Raw genomic sequence first — 13,828 nt, forward strand, 5'->3', positions numbered from 1 at the left:
CTCCTTTTCACTTCATTAGTTTTTTTCATCCAGTGACTATAACTAGAGATAGGTCCTCTAAAGGGCTGCGAGCATTCTCGAACAATCTAGCTTCTCTGATTTTAGGATGTTAGTCTTCCCCATCTGCTTTAGCTCATTGGGACGCATGGTGTTTTCATTCATTCATCCATTCATTCATTCACGTATTTATAGACTTAGTTTTTTTTTTTTTTTATAAATTACACTCATTTTGAGAGAGAGGGATACAGCCAGCGAGTGAGCATGTTGGGGCATGTATGGAGGTCAGCGGACAACCTATAGGAGTTCACCATGTAGTTACTAGGAATCAAACTAAGATTCCCGTGCAAGTGCCTCTCCCCCACGGAATCCTCTCAACAGCTCCTTAAAAGCTTTCATTTGTGGAAACCTTCAAACATAAAATAGAAAACTATAATAAATCCCCATGCACCCATCACTCCAACAGGATCATGAGCTCATTGCTACTCTTCTTTCAAAGATAGTTCCATCTCCTTAGCTAAGTCACTTTAAATAAATACTATGTTCTATTGTGTGTCTTCCATATGGACCTCAAAAATGAGTACTCTCAACAACGAAAGATACCAGGACGCCATTACTTTGTCTTTTAAATTTTAAAGCTGGGTTATAATCTGTAGGAGGCCGAGGCAGGAGGATCATCATTAGTTCCAAGAGTAGCCTGAAAAAAGAAACACACACCAAAAGACAACAGCAAAATGCTGGCATGGATGAAAGTTAAATCTCAAAACCAAATTGCATTCACAAGACTAGTTTTGCCCCTTCTGCCCTGTTTTTCCTTCCAACAGGCATTTCTGTTTTTAAGTATTTATAATCATATATGTGGCCATATAATATATATACATGCATATACTATATATATGTAAGTGTAAATGTGTTTGAACCAGCTGGATAAAACCACCTTTCACTGTCTTGATTTCTTATCGGTTACTGTACCTTGAGAACTATAACATTCTAAGGACACTGGAGTACACACACATGTTATTTATTCAGCCAACTCCCTATAATGAACAGCTTAATTGTTTCTATTTTTTTTTTTTTACTGTTTCAATTTTGTTGGTCTGGTGTTTTGCTTTTTGTCAACTTGACACTAGCTAGGGTCATCTGGGAAGAAGGGACCTCAACTGAGCAAATGCTTCCGTCAAGTTGGCCCTGTAGGCAAGTAGTCTGTGAGGCATTGGTTGACGAATGGTGTGGGAGGGCCCTGCCTGCTGTGGGTGGCACTACCCCTGGAAAAGTGGTCCTGAGTTGTATAAGGATTCAGGCTGAGCAAGCCAGTAAGCAGCACTTCTCCATGGAGTTGGCTCAGCATCTGCTTCCAGGTTCCTGCTTAAGTTCCTGCTCTGACTTCTCTAATGTTGGACTGTGGTCAGGCATACAAACCAAATAAATGCTTTCCTTCCTCCCTCCCCCCGTTGCTTTTGATCAGTGTTTCAGTACAGCAATAGAAAGCAAACTGAGACACCAGCCAGTGCCAATTCATACTTGACACAGTACATATAACCTTTCCTATCCTTGTAATGTACAAATTTGGGATAGATATCTGGAGTGGGATTTGGAGGTCAAAGTAAAAAATGCCAATGAGAATTCTGTATCAAGGGCTGGTTCTCCTCTGTGGGAGTTTACCATTTGGCTTCTCACCATTGATGAATGCAAGGATCTATTTCTGCACAGTATTTCACAACATGCCAATGCTTTGGATGTTTTGCTAATAATTCTATTACCCCTTCCCTCTCTTTCTCCCTTCCTCTCCCTCTCTCTCCAATCTCATGTAGTCATTAAGTTATGTAATCTTCAGTTACTGGGTAATCCAAGCTGGCCTTGAATTTATTATCTTCTTGCTCCTGCCTCCTGTGCTGGGATTGCAGGTGTGTGTCACAATCATGGTTTAAGATGGACATACTGTGTGTTTAGAAGTCATTAGAAGTCATTTGCATTTCTTTTAAAGTTATGTGCATATATTTCCCATATATATATATATATATATATATATATATATATATATATATATATATTTGCCCTGTCTCTCTACTTAGCTCTTTTCATGGGATGATCAGATAGGTATCTTCCCATACAGCTTGGTCAGCACCTTCCTGGCTCCTCCTTTCCAGTGCTTGTCAATCACTCAGGGTCCTGGTTGGGTGGTACCTCTGCTTTTGATCTCCTGCTATTTAAATTTGCAAAGCTCCATCTTTCTTACCTTCTGCCAGCTGGGGAGTCAGGGAAGAAACTGCTTACTCCATCTTTTCTGGACATGGCTTGGGAATTATACACTTATTTTCTTTCCCAACTGAAGTCCTTTTAGATCTGATCCCAGAGCGTGAACCTGGGGCCTTCTCCATAGCAGATGAATGCTCTGCTTCCAAGCTGCATCCTTCATACCCAGACATCTTTGTCCTATCATTGTGATGTTTCCTCCAGTGGCAGTCGATGGAATCCCCTTGTGTGTGTCTTTAGTGGCTTCCTACCCTCTTCTCTACAAAACATCCATTTTTTTTTTGCAGTATTTAGAACACTGACCTACAGAAAAGCATTTATAAGTGGATGCTCAGCACAGGCCTGCTCAGGCAGTAAGCAGCGTTTATTAAAATAATATGTCCGGTGGCTTAGGTGGTAAATTACGCACTGTCAAATCTGATGATCCCAGTTTGGTCCTGTGACCCACATGGTAGAAGGGTAGAAGCAACTCCCACAAATTATCCTCTGATGACCTCTTGCAAGTCATGCCACAGGTATGTTCACACACACACACATAAAACAAATAAAATGATTGCAAAAGTTAATAAAATAACACGTACTTGCTGATGGTCTAAGGAGATCTCACTACAGATGAGGTCACAGACATGGGGCGTGTGTGGGTGACAGTGCCACCCAAGAAGGCAGGGGTAACTGGATGGATGGTCTCACAGTGTAAATGTAAAAGCAAAGGCTGTTTTCTCTCCCTGGCTGTGCCAGAGGTCTGCTTTGCCACTCTGGAAAAAAAAATCACTTCATCTTTTTGGCTTTCATTTCCTCTTCTGTGAAACACTAGTCTGAGATTTGCTGCTGAATAAGGCTTCCCAGTTGCGGCATTTTGGGATCCTCAAGTGTTTGACTCAACAGTTGGCTTGCTGTAAGGTTTAATTACGTGATCCAAATGATCAGCTCTGCCGGCACAACCTGTCTCTCCACTGTACAAAATCCTGCGTTGGCAAGAACACGAACGATATAATTACAAGAGAAAAGATCTCCTCGAATTCTGACACCAAAAGGCCTGCTAGCTTCTGGCAGTGCGCATCTATTTTAACAATTATGTTCTCTAGTTGCCTGCTTAACATTTGTTTACTCGAGATGGGTAGGCACCATGTGCTTATCACATTTTTTGACTCTAGAAACTGTTAAACGATACATCGTCTGGGTTGCCCCCATTGCGGGGGTAGGGATTGCTGGGGGGCGTTGTCTCAAAACATCTGACACCACCAACTGTCTCCTCCCAAAAGCACTTGGCTCAGGAAGGACTCTGGGTTGATCTGGATTCGCCAAGTTACACCCCTCCTTTCCACCGTAGTAAGCACAGACACACAGTTCCTGTTATATTTAGCTTATAGCAGATATCACAGGCCCCTCTCTGTGGCTTAAATATCTTAGTTTCCTGCAAGTTCCTTGAAGATGTATTTGGGAGGCAGCCAGGCCCATTTCAGATGCAGCGAATGACCCTTTCTACGAAAGTCAAGAGGCTTTCTCCCATTTCCTCTAGTTTCTTTTATGCTTTCAGCTGTTCACTGGGTCTTGTACTTATTTTCTCTTTGGCCATGAGCAATGTCTTGAATCTAGAAAGACCTTTATTTGCTGTGTGCTGGATTCTAGACCTGGAAAGAAGCTACATACAGGGAGAGCTTTGTTTTTCTTCTTAGGTATATTTCAACCTCTTTCTGCTTTTCTGTCCTTCCATCCTGCATCCAAGTCAATCATGACTTGGTACCAGTGGTTTTTCTAAATATAAAGCTAATAAAATTATCTCTCAGAGAACTTTTAAATGATCTGTGCAATCATCAGGTAGCATGCAAGCTGGGCGGCAGGGTGTAATTTTGTTTTACCATCTTAAGTTATTAAAGTGAAAACATTTATAGGGTGCAGGTCTTGTTGGGAGGGTTGCTGTTCATGCGGCCGCATGGTGAAGAGTGGTCAGAGGCTGGCTGCGGTGGTGCATGCTTTAATCTCAGTTCTCAGATGCTGCAGGCCAGTGGGACAGGAGTCGATGCTCAACCCTCATCATACAGAGAGCTCAGGGCCCGTCTGAGCTACCTGAGATCAGTTTTCTCTCAGAAAAAAAAAAGCACAGATTGAAAGTAGACAGTGAGCATAACTGTTTAAATGCAGAGATGGTCAGTATAGTTAAAAAACATTGAATATAGTCTAGTTATACAGCATAATGAAATTAAATAAGCTAAAATTTAGAATAGTTTTAGTACAGCCACTAAAATCATTTTTAAATGATCATATTGGAATTTGTAATCTATTACTTTATAAAAGAATTAAGCTTTGCAGTATATGACCCAATTTTCTAAAATTCAGATCAATTGCAGTGGATTAAGCCTGAGATGTCATCACTCCAGAGTCTGAGGCTTAAAGAATGTCATGAGTTTGAAGGTAGGCTGAGCCTCAAAGTTCCAGGACAGCCTGGACTACAGTGTGAAACTGTCTTAAAAAAACCAAAATTTACAAAAATTATATTATAATTTTAAATGTTAGAAATGTAAAACAAAAGGAAAACTATTTAGATGGAAATATATTTAAATATTTTCATTGATGTTTTATATTTGTGCATATATCTATATACATGAAGGTATATATTTGTGTTTACCACTTGGAAGGAAATATGAAATTCTCTGTAAAAAAATAATAATTTTATCTGTTAGTTATGGATGATTTGTTTTTGAAATAGCATCACTGTGTAGCACACTGATTAGTCTCTCAGACTATGTCTGCAGCATGTGGAAGCAGCTCCTGGGTCTATTCTTTGCTGGCCATGTGATCTTCTCTAAATTATATAACAAAACATGTGCTTTGTACAATAATCAAATCAACGTAATTAACATCAATTAGCACCAATACTTATCATTTTTATGATAAAAAACATTTAAAATCCTCTTGTAGCTTTTTTCTTTCTTTTTTGAGACAGGGTCTCTCCATGTAGCTTTGGCTGGCCTAGAATTTGTTAATGTGAACCAGGTTGGCTTTGAACTTGTAGAGATCCATATGCCTCTGTCTCTTGCGTGCTGGGATTAAAAGCGTGCACCATAACACCCGGCTTCTTGCAACTGATTTGAAATAGAGAGTACATAATTATTGTATTGATGTACCTTGTATACACACATCCTTTTGTAGCATAAATATTTTGAACTAGTAAAAAAAAGAAACGTAATAATAATGTACACCAGATTTCTAAATAGATTGTTCCATCAAGTGTATTATCAGATGTAAGTGGAGAATGAGTCTCCTAACTGCGTTGTCACACTTTGACACACATCATTATCAGCTGGAGGGTTTAGGAGGGCAGATTGCTGGGCCCCACCCTAGACTGTCTGATTCAACAGGTCTGGGTGGATTTTGAGAATCTGCATCTCTCATAAGGTGGCTGATGCTGACTCAGGACCACCCTGTGAGAGCCTCTGACCTCCAGCATCCAGTGCCACCATCACAGACCTGGGAAAGTCTGCGGATTCACCAACCCCGACTTTCTAACTGTTCCTGTTGCATACCACCAGACTTTCTTCCCCACTCCCCTTTCTTCCTCCCATAAGCATTCATGGGCCACTTATGGACCAGGCACTGTATTTGGTGCTAGGGACAAAAAAATGTTTCTGTCGGGAGTTTATAGACCAGAAGGACTCTTGAGTGATTTACTATTTGCTGGTAGTTCAACTAGGAAATGAAGAGTTTGGTCACTAACTTTTTTTTTTTGATGCAGTGTCTTCTCAAAATATATTATACAACACCACGCCGTGTGTGTGTGTGTGTGTGTGTGTGTGTGTGTGTGTGTGTATGTGTGTATGTTTTGCCTGCATGTGTGCATATGCACTCTGTGCCTGCTTGGTGCCTCTCAGAAGAGGGCGTCACACCCCCTGGAACTGGAGTTATGGATAATTGCGATCTGCCATGTGGGTGCTCGTATGCAAACCCAGGTTCTCTGCTAGAGTAGCAAGTGCTCCTATCTGCTGAGCTATCTTTCCGGTCTCAACATTAACTTATTTCAATGGTAATTACTGTGCATCCATTGTCCCAGGCTCTGCAGAAAACAAAACAGAAATTTATTATAATGTTTTCTGTATGTCAAGCATTTCCATAAGCTTTCTTTCAGAGGAGCCTCACATAGCCACATAAACCTGAGTAAACTTATTGGCAAACAAATGACCCAAGCCACAGAGTTGAGGGTTTGCCTTTTCTGCACAGTTGGTATTATTTCCTTTCCTGTTGTTGATCCAAATTTATAGAGGAGGCTGGAGAGATGGCTCAGCAGTTATGATCACTGGCTGCTCTTCTGGAGGACCCAGATCTGATTCCAAGCGCCCACATGGCAGCTCACAATCATCTCTAACTCAAGTCCTGGGGGATTTGATGTTCTCTTATGAACTCTGTGGGCATCAGGCACATATGTGGTACATAGAGAACTAAATTTTCCCTAAGATGCCTTTTTTTTCAGTGACTTTCTGATATTGGTTGAATTAGCTGATCATTTTCACCTATTATTTCAAAGATGTACGTAACACTTAAATAAAGATTTTAAGAGTTTTTAATTTATTATTTTGGGAGTGTGAGTGAGTGCAGGTGCATGCATGCCACAGTGTGTGTGTGGAGGTCAGAGGAAAACCTTGTGGAGTTGGTTCTGGGGATCAACCTCAGGCCATCAGGTGTGCAGAGTAAGCACCTTTATCTGCTGAGTCATCCCACTGGCCCACCCCACCATGTGTAGTGCGTCCAGGTAAGCATTTAATTTAATATTAACAGCAAATGCAAATCTAAAAACACTTATTATCCAATAGAAGCTATGTACTAGCTTATAGGTTTATATAAATTGTAACATAATACAATTATATAAAAATATAAATGTCATTTTACACACACACACATGCATGCGCGCACACGTGTGCACACACACATACACACACACGTGTACACACACAAACGAGAGGAAAATGCAGACTTACACTATGACGGTGACTACAGACTGCCTGGGGTTCTGGTGGAAAACAGAGAGGACACAAACCCAGTCTGGGGAAAGGATTAGGGAAGGTTTCCCAAGTGAGCTCAGGGTTCATTTGATTTTCTGTGCGATGGTTTGCATAGGGTAGAGAGGAAGAGATCCTGTTAACGGGACTCAGGCATACAGGAGTAGGGCGTCTCTAGGCAGGTTATGTTCTCCGATTGACTCAGCATGCTGTGTGGCTTATAGAAGAAACCTAGAGAGGTGGGTGGACTGGACCGAGGAGGTGCAGGTAGGGCTTGTTTGGATAGAAGCTGCCTGTGGGAGGAAGACTGAATCACAGAAGGTCAAAGCTTCGGTTTTGGAGTTGCCGAGTCCTTGAGTTTTGCTCTTTCGCTTATTAGTCAGCGATTCTGGGCAACCTAGTGTGATTTCTCTGTGTGGAGAATGTGGGTGACAAGGGCGACTTCAGTAGGTGGCTGTGAGACTGACTGCGGTAATGAATGCATGCTTAGCTCTTGACACAGTACTCGTGTTTGGACTCAGCAGAGCGTACTCCAAAGTGAAGGTACCCTCTGTTACACCCAGCCGGTTATGCACCGTGAGGAAGGAGAGAGAACACTTACGGCTCCTAAGATTTTAATAAAGCACCACATAGGCGGGTGGCTGATCAATCAGGGCTGCAGGACAAGGACTTGGGAGCCCTGTTTCTCCCGACAGCTCCAAGCGGGGGCAGAAGTGGGGTTTATAAGCATAAAGTTCACAAACATTTGCTGCCAAGTTGCAGTTACGATTTTCACCAATCAGGACTTAGAGATTGGGGGGCTTCTGTGAGTGTTCCATCATCGTCAATCGACATACAATGAAAGCCTCTCAGTCCAACCAATCGGATTCATTTCTTCTTTCTGTTGCTGGGAACAGTCATAATGTGTCTAAAGAACTAAAGATGTATAACGACTATTTCTCTGGTTTAGGGAGGAGGTGGGTCAGCCATTGGAAAGTTCTCAGCTCCCCCAGGGCTTGGGGACCTGAACTTTATTTCACCCAACAGGTAAAATGGAGTCGGGAGTTAGGCTAAGGTGCTTTTCCCAAACGCCCTTCACCTCTGTCATTCTCCCCAATGGGAAGACATTGACACTAGAATTCCTCTTTCCCCAGACAGTCCATAGAAATTAGAAAACCCCTCTTCCCTAATTCAACTACAAATCCCAAACATCCTAGTCTGACTTTTGTCTAGCCTTCCTGTGTTAAGAGCTGGCCAGCAGGAGCTTATATATTGGGTGGGAGATGCAGCTCAGTTGGTAGTGTTATGTTGATGCTTCATTTCAAACTCAGGGCAAACAGCTGAGATGCCTATTTAACACATCAGAGCCAACCTGGCCACTAGGTTCTCCCAGCATCCCTCAGTCCCTACCTGTTACAGGGTATGACAGGCATGCACAGCCCTCTACCCTGACGTCTCCAGCCCAGGACTGGGCTGCCCTTCCCCCAGAGGCTCTTCCCTATATAATCAAGGCATTTTGGTTACCTGCCCTTTTTGTACCTTTAGCCTCCTGGCTGCTGCACCTGGTTCCTCTCTCTTCCCTCTCCCTTCTCCTCCCCCTCTCCCTACATGGCCCAGCTCAGTCTGGTCACATCCACTCTGGACTCTCCCAGATGTCCCTGACTCTGGCTATGCTCTCCCTTTTATCTACAATAAACTTCCTCCTCTACCATACCTAGGAGCAGTCATGGCCTTTCCTTTCCTTTTAATTCCCCCACCCCACCCCACCATTTACCTAGCACACACAAAACCCCAGCATTGCATAAGCCAGGCATGGTGGTGCACATCTTTAATCCTAGCAGCTGGGAAGAAGAGACAAAATGATCAGGAGTTCTGAGTCACCCTCGGCTACAGAGTAAGTTCAAGGCCAGGCTGGACTGCAGAGACTCAAAAACTTAAAGCAAAAAAATAAACAAGAAAGAATTCAACCTTCTTTGCTTGGTAATAGGCTGTATGACCTATTACCTAGGTAATGTTACCGCCTAAGAATGTTGCAGCTGGGGAGTTGAGACACAAGTGTAGATCGACAGCCCTTGCTGGGTTTTCCCCCAGCTTCCTTCAGAGCTTCCCATTTTGTCCAAATCACATTTCTAACAAGGCCGTTTGTTCTTGTTTCTTGAAACCTAAACACAAATCTGATAACTTCCTCTGCCTCTTGGAGTCTGCAGTCCCAAGAGTACTGTGTCAGACAGAGCTGAAACCAAATACTTTATATGCGTTTCTCTCGCTGTCCTGTCCTTCAGTATAGCAGGGTGACCCATCATGAAGGGCGCCCCCTTCACGTCCACAAGGTAAGCTCCCAACAAATGATGATAAGACGATAATTAAGATAATGCTGTTGATGGTGGTGGGGGGATCACCATCAGCGCCAATCTCGTTGTGTGTGATGTGCGCTGTAGAGCAAGCATGGGGTGATGGATCCTGGGGCATTCACTCTCGGGGTGACCTTGGACAAACTTGGCTGAGCACCTTGCCAGGTCTGTGCCTTTGCAGAAAGATTTGCTAAAGTGGAGGAAGGAGAAATAGCAGTGGCTTGGTATGTAGCAACCTCTGCTGTTACTCTATGCATTATGGTAGAACTGGGGCCAGAGAACAAATGGGTAGGCTTGCCGTTCAGAAACCGGGAAAAGCAAGCTATCAGGAGCTGTGGATTCCTCCGATTTAAAGGTCCACTGGCATCTGTTTTGTTGGCTGCCTTTCTTAGTGCTGCAACAAACCCCTGACAAACACAACAAAGGAAGGGCAGGGTTTGTTTTGGTTCAGTCTGAGGGTATCTCCTATTGTGGTGGGGTCGTTATGGTGGCAGGGGCTTGAGGCAACTGCTCATTCATCAGGAAGCAGAGAGGTGAATGCTGGCACTTAACTCACTTCCTCTTTAGATACAGTACACCACCCCAACCTATGGAATGGGGCTTCCTACATTTAGGGTGAGTCGTCCCACCTAAATGTAGGAAATCCTTCCTAAATAAGTCTAAAAGACGTGTGTGTCTCTTCTGTGACTCTAGGTCCTGTTACGTTGACAATCAATAAGAACCATTACATCTGTCTTCATTGTCGAGGTAAGAAAGGAATAAGGATAATTGACTTCTGGATAGACTGCCCCAAATCTAGGCTGCTGCTTGTATAATACACTTGAAATAGGCAAGGTCCTTGCCCAGAGAGTGGTTATGTTGGTGAGTTGTTCTTAGAAAGAAGGAATCAGTTCTTATAGACCAGCGACCTTAGGGAAGGAAGGCTACTGAGGAAGACCACAGCCAGCACCAATGTTTGAGGGACCAATTCTTTCATCCACCACCTGTAATGGGTGGAGCAGTGGAACGGAGGGAACAGTGAAACCATAGTACTGGTGATGAGCTGTCTGCCAGAAGCTCCGCTCCCATTTTCCCATGACTGCATCAGAATTCCCATTCCGAGAGCACGAGACGCCAAAACGACAGCTGCTGGGCCTCTCCCTGACCTCAGTGTGTGGGGCTGGAAGGCGCAATTAGAAAGCTTGGGAAATGGCTTAAGCCCAGAATACCAAGTCTCAATTTCTCTTGTTAACTTTCACGCAGACATCACATTCCAAATCACGGGCTGAAGAAACCTGCCACGGAGAATTTTCTTCATTGCCAAGCACCGTACCGGAACCACCTGACTGGGAGCTCTGGTGACTCTCCAATGGCCATCCTTCTCGTTCAGTCCCCCAAGTCCCCTGTACATTTGCACGGTCGCCAAGCATGGAAGAGCAGGCGGCCATCTTGAGTGGCCTCCTTTGAGGGGCTGCCAGTCCTAGGTGGTTGTATTTCTTCACGGGGGTCAGGGTGTCTTGGCTGGTCTCCTGTTTGCAGTTATTCATGATTCTCAGATTTGGGTCAAGTTCCACCACCACTGAGCTTCACCTCCACTGCCTTCACGCCCAGAGTCTTGGCAAGAGAACGAACGTCTCTCCATTCTCTCCACCACTCCCATCCACCCACACCGCACCCAACTCTCTCCATAAAGGTCTCCAAGGGCCAGGGCTGCCATCTGCATCACGTTTCCCCTGGTTTGACTGGTTTTTCCTGCTAAGGCAGCTCAGCTCACTCCTTCAGGAGTGATGACCCACAGAGACCTGTGGTTAGTAGACAGGACCAAAAAAGGAAAAAAAAAATCCTTCAAGTTTGCCAGGCAAATAGTAAAATAGGTCTTTTCAAGAGATTCTGAGAACCTAAAAAGTGACTTTGTTGTAAAACCTGTGATTTTCCTTTCTCCTTTCCAATGAGTTGCGTTTTTGAACTATACTTAGTATTCAGAGCTCAAAGCACTCTCTGTTCTCAGGCTTGAGAGCCAACCCTTCCTCTCAGTTAGGGGCAGGGCTTTTTGAAGAACCCTGCTGTAGTCCTTCAGATGGCAAGCCGATTGGACGTACTTGAGCTGACCATCAGCCCCCCAGATTCCACTTTCCTTTCTGAGGGAGGAAAAAGGGAAAAACGCCTGACCCGCTTACTCTTAAAAATATACAAAAGTTATTCATTAAATTCAGCCTTCTCCAGTTAGGAGCTAGTTGCCCTAGAAGCGAGGTAAGAAGGCAAGGTCGGCTGTAGAACCTAGCCTGTGTTCCAAACACACAGTTTAACCTTCCAGCAGGCTAGCTGGGACAGATGGCCCTTGGTGTCTGGCAGGTTCTCACTAATTAACATGGCGGCTGCTCTAGGAAAGCCAATATCAGAGAGTCCAGGGCTTAATTGTGTTATCCTGGATTGCTTCCTCTCTGTTCTGTTGCTTTAAGCACTTGCTAAGATGAAACCAGATTCAAGAGGCGGGGAAGTCGAGGCCATTTGTGTGCACATGAAGGCTGGCTGCATTTCCTGAGGTTACCTCTTCAGATCTACAGCAGGAGACATGAACCAAAAGGAGTAACGAGAATGGCCCTGCCCCTAGTTCCAAATAAAAAATGGATATTTTTTCATTTTTTTCTTTGAGTCAGGGTCTCATATAGCCTAGCTTGGCCTTGAACTTGCTATTAAACTGTTGATTTCTCTGCCTCTACCATCTCAAGTTCTGAGATTACAGGCATGTCCTATCTCACCAGGTTTATGAAGTATTGGGAATTGAACTCAGCACTTCGGTTATGCAGGACAACTGCTCTAACACCCCCAGTTCCTATGTAATATGTGTGTATATACGTGTATGTGTGTACGTATAGATAAATGTATGGGTGATTGATAGAACAGCAGGATTTCACTCTGTTAGCCCATCCTGGCCTTGAACTTTCTATTTTCCTGCTTCTATCCGAGTGCCTGAGTTATAGGCGTGCACCATTGTACCCAGCTAAACAGGATAATGTTAAATGGCATGAAGGGGCCTGAGCCGTCCGGTGTATAGTCATCATAGAGGTGTAGATTTTCACTATAAACAAACAGCAGAGGTTTCTGTTGGCCAGCATGACATGCAAAATGAAGCAGGGAGATTTCATGAGTTAGAGGGTGTGGCTGCAACGGTCAGACAGAGTAAAGGTAAAATCCATTTGGCAAGCGTGTGACTCACTGAGAAAAGCTTCAGGGGAGTACTTGACTCTATCAACAGAGGCCGGTAGACTGCTTGCTGGAAGGGTGTGCCAAAGGATGGAGAAAACACACCGGTTTCAGATATGCACCCCAAGTTAAAAGGTTTCAGATTCCTGGGTCAGTGGGGAAAGTGCTTGCTGAACGAGCATGAGGTCCTGAGTTCAGTTCCCAGAACCTATGGGAAGCTGAACACAGTAACACCCTCTGCAGTCAGTGCTCCTTGGTGAAAAGGAAGATGGAGACCAGCATCCCTGGAACTCACAGGCCGGCTAGCCCTACACACACAGCAGCAAAACAGGAGACTGTCTCAAACAAGGTGGAAGGTGAGGACTGACATCAAATGTTGACCTCTTACCCACATGGAGCATCTGCTGCCCCCCCCCCCCACACACACACAGAGAGACAGAGAGAGAGACAGAGAGAGAGGGAGAAGGAGAGGGAGAGGGAGAGGGAGGGAGGGGGAATTAAAAAGGTGTGTGTATGCACATGCTAGAGACGGCCCAGCAGTTAAACCAGAAGACTCTTACTGGGTTCCTAGCACACATGCTGAGTGGCTCACAACCATCTATAACTCCAGCTCCAGGGAACCTGACACATTCTGCTGACCTCTTTGGGCACTGCCTTAGTTTCTGCTTGCTGTCATAAAACACCATGACTAAAAGCAACTGGGGGAGGAAAGGATTTACTTTAGCTTACAGTTCCAAATTACAATCTGTCAATGAGGGAAATCAGGAACTCAAGACAGGGACCTGGAGTCAGGGACCTGGAGTCAGGGACTGATGCAGAGGCCATGGAGGAGTGCTGCTTACTGGCTCTCTCATCATGGCTTACTCTACCTGCTTTCTTTTCTTTTCTTTTCTTATTGAGGAGCTTCTTTTTTATTAGTTTATTTTTATTTTATGTTTGTGTTTTGGCTGCATGTATGTCTGTGTGCGGGTGTCAGAATCCCTAGAACTGGAATTATAGCTAGATGTAAGCCACCATGTGGTGCTGGGAATTGAACCCAGGTCCTCCGGAAGAGCAACCAGTGCTCCTAACCAT

The 13,828-nt window shown here is 44.2% G+C and overlaps 1 long non-coding RNA gene across 3 annotated transcripts in view; it reads left to right on the forward strand.

Annotated features, from left to right (window-relative positions):
- LOC119812955 overlaps nt 1–13,167 on the forward strand; it is a 32,200-nt gene extending 19,033 nt beyond the window's left edge. For all 3 annotated transcript variants that reach the window (XR_005285137.1, XR_005285139.1, XR_005285138.1), the window contains exons 3-4: nt 10,265–10,318; nt 10,814–13,167. This is a non-coding gene — a long non-coding RNA (uncharacterized LOC119812955). The remainder of the gene's footprint in view (nt 1–10,264; nt 10,319–10,813) is intronic.
- Nucleotides 13,168–13,828: the final 661 nt, after the last annotated feature.

Source organism: Arvicola amphibius, chromosome 4 (assembly GCF_903992535.2).
Source record: "Arvicola amphibius chromosome 4, mArvAmp1.2, whole genome shotgun sequence".
Lineage (NCBI taxonomy): Eukaryota > Metazoa > Chordata > Mammalia > Rodentia > Cricetidae > Arvicola > Arvicola amphibius.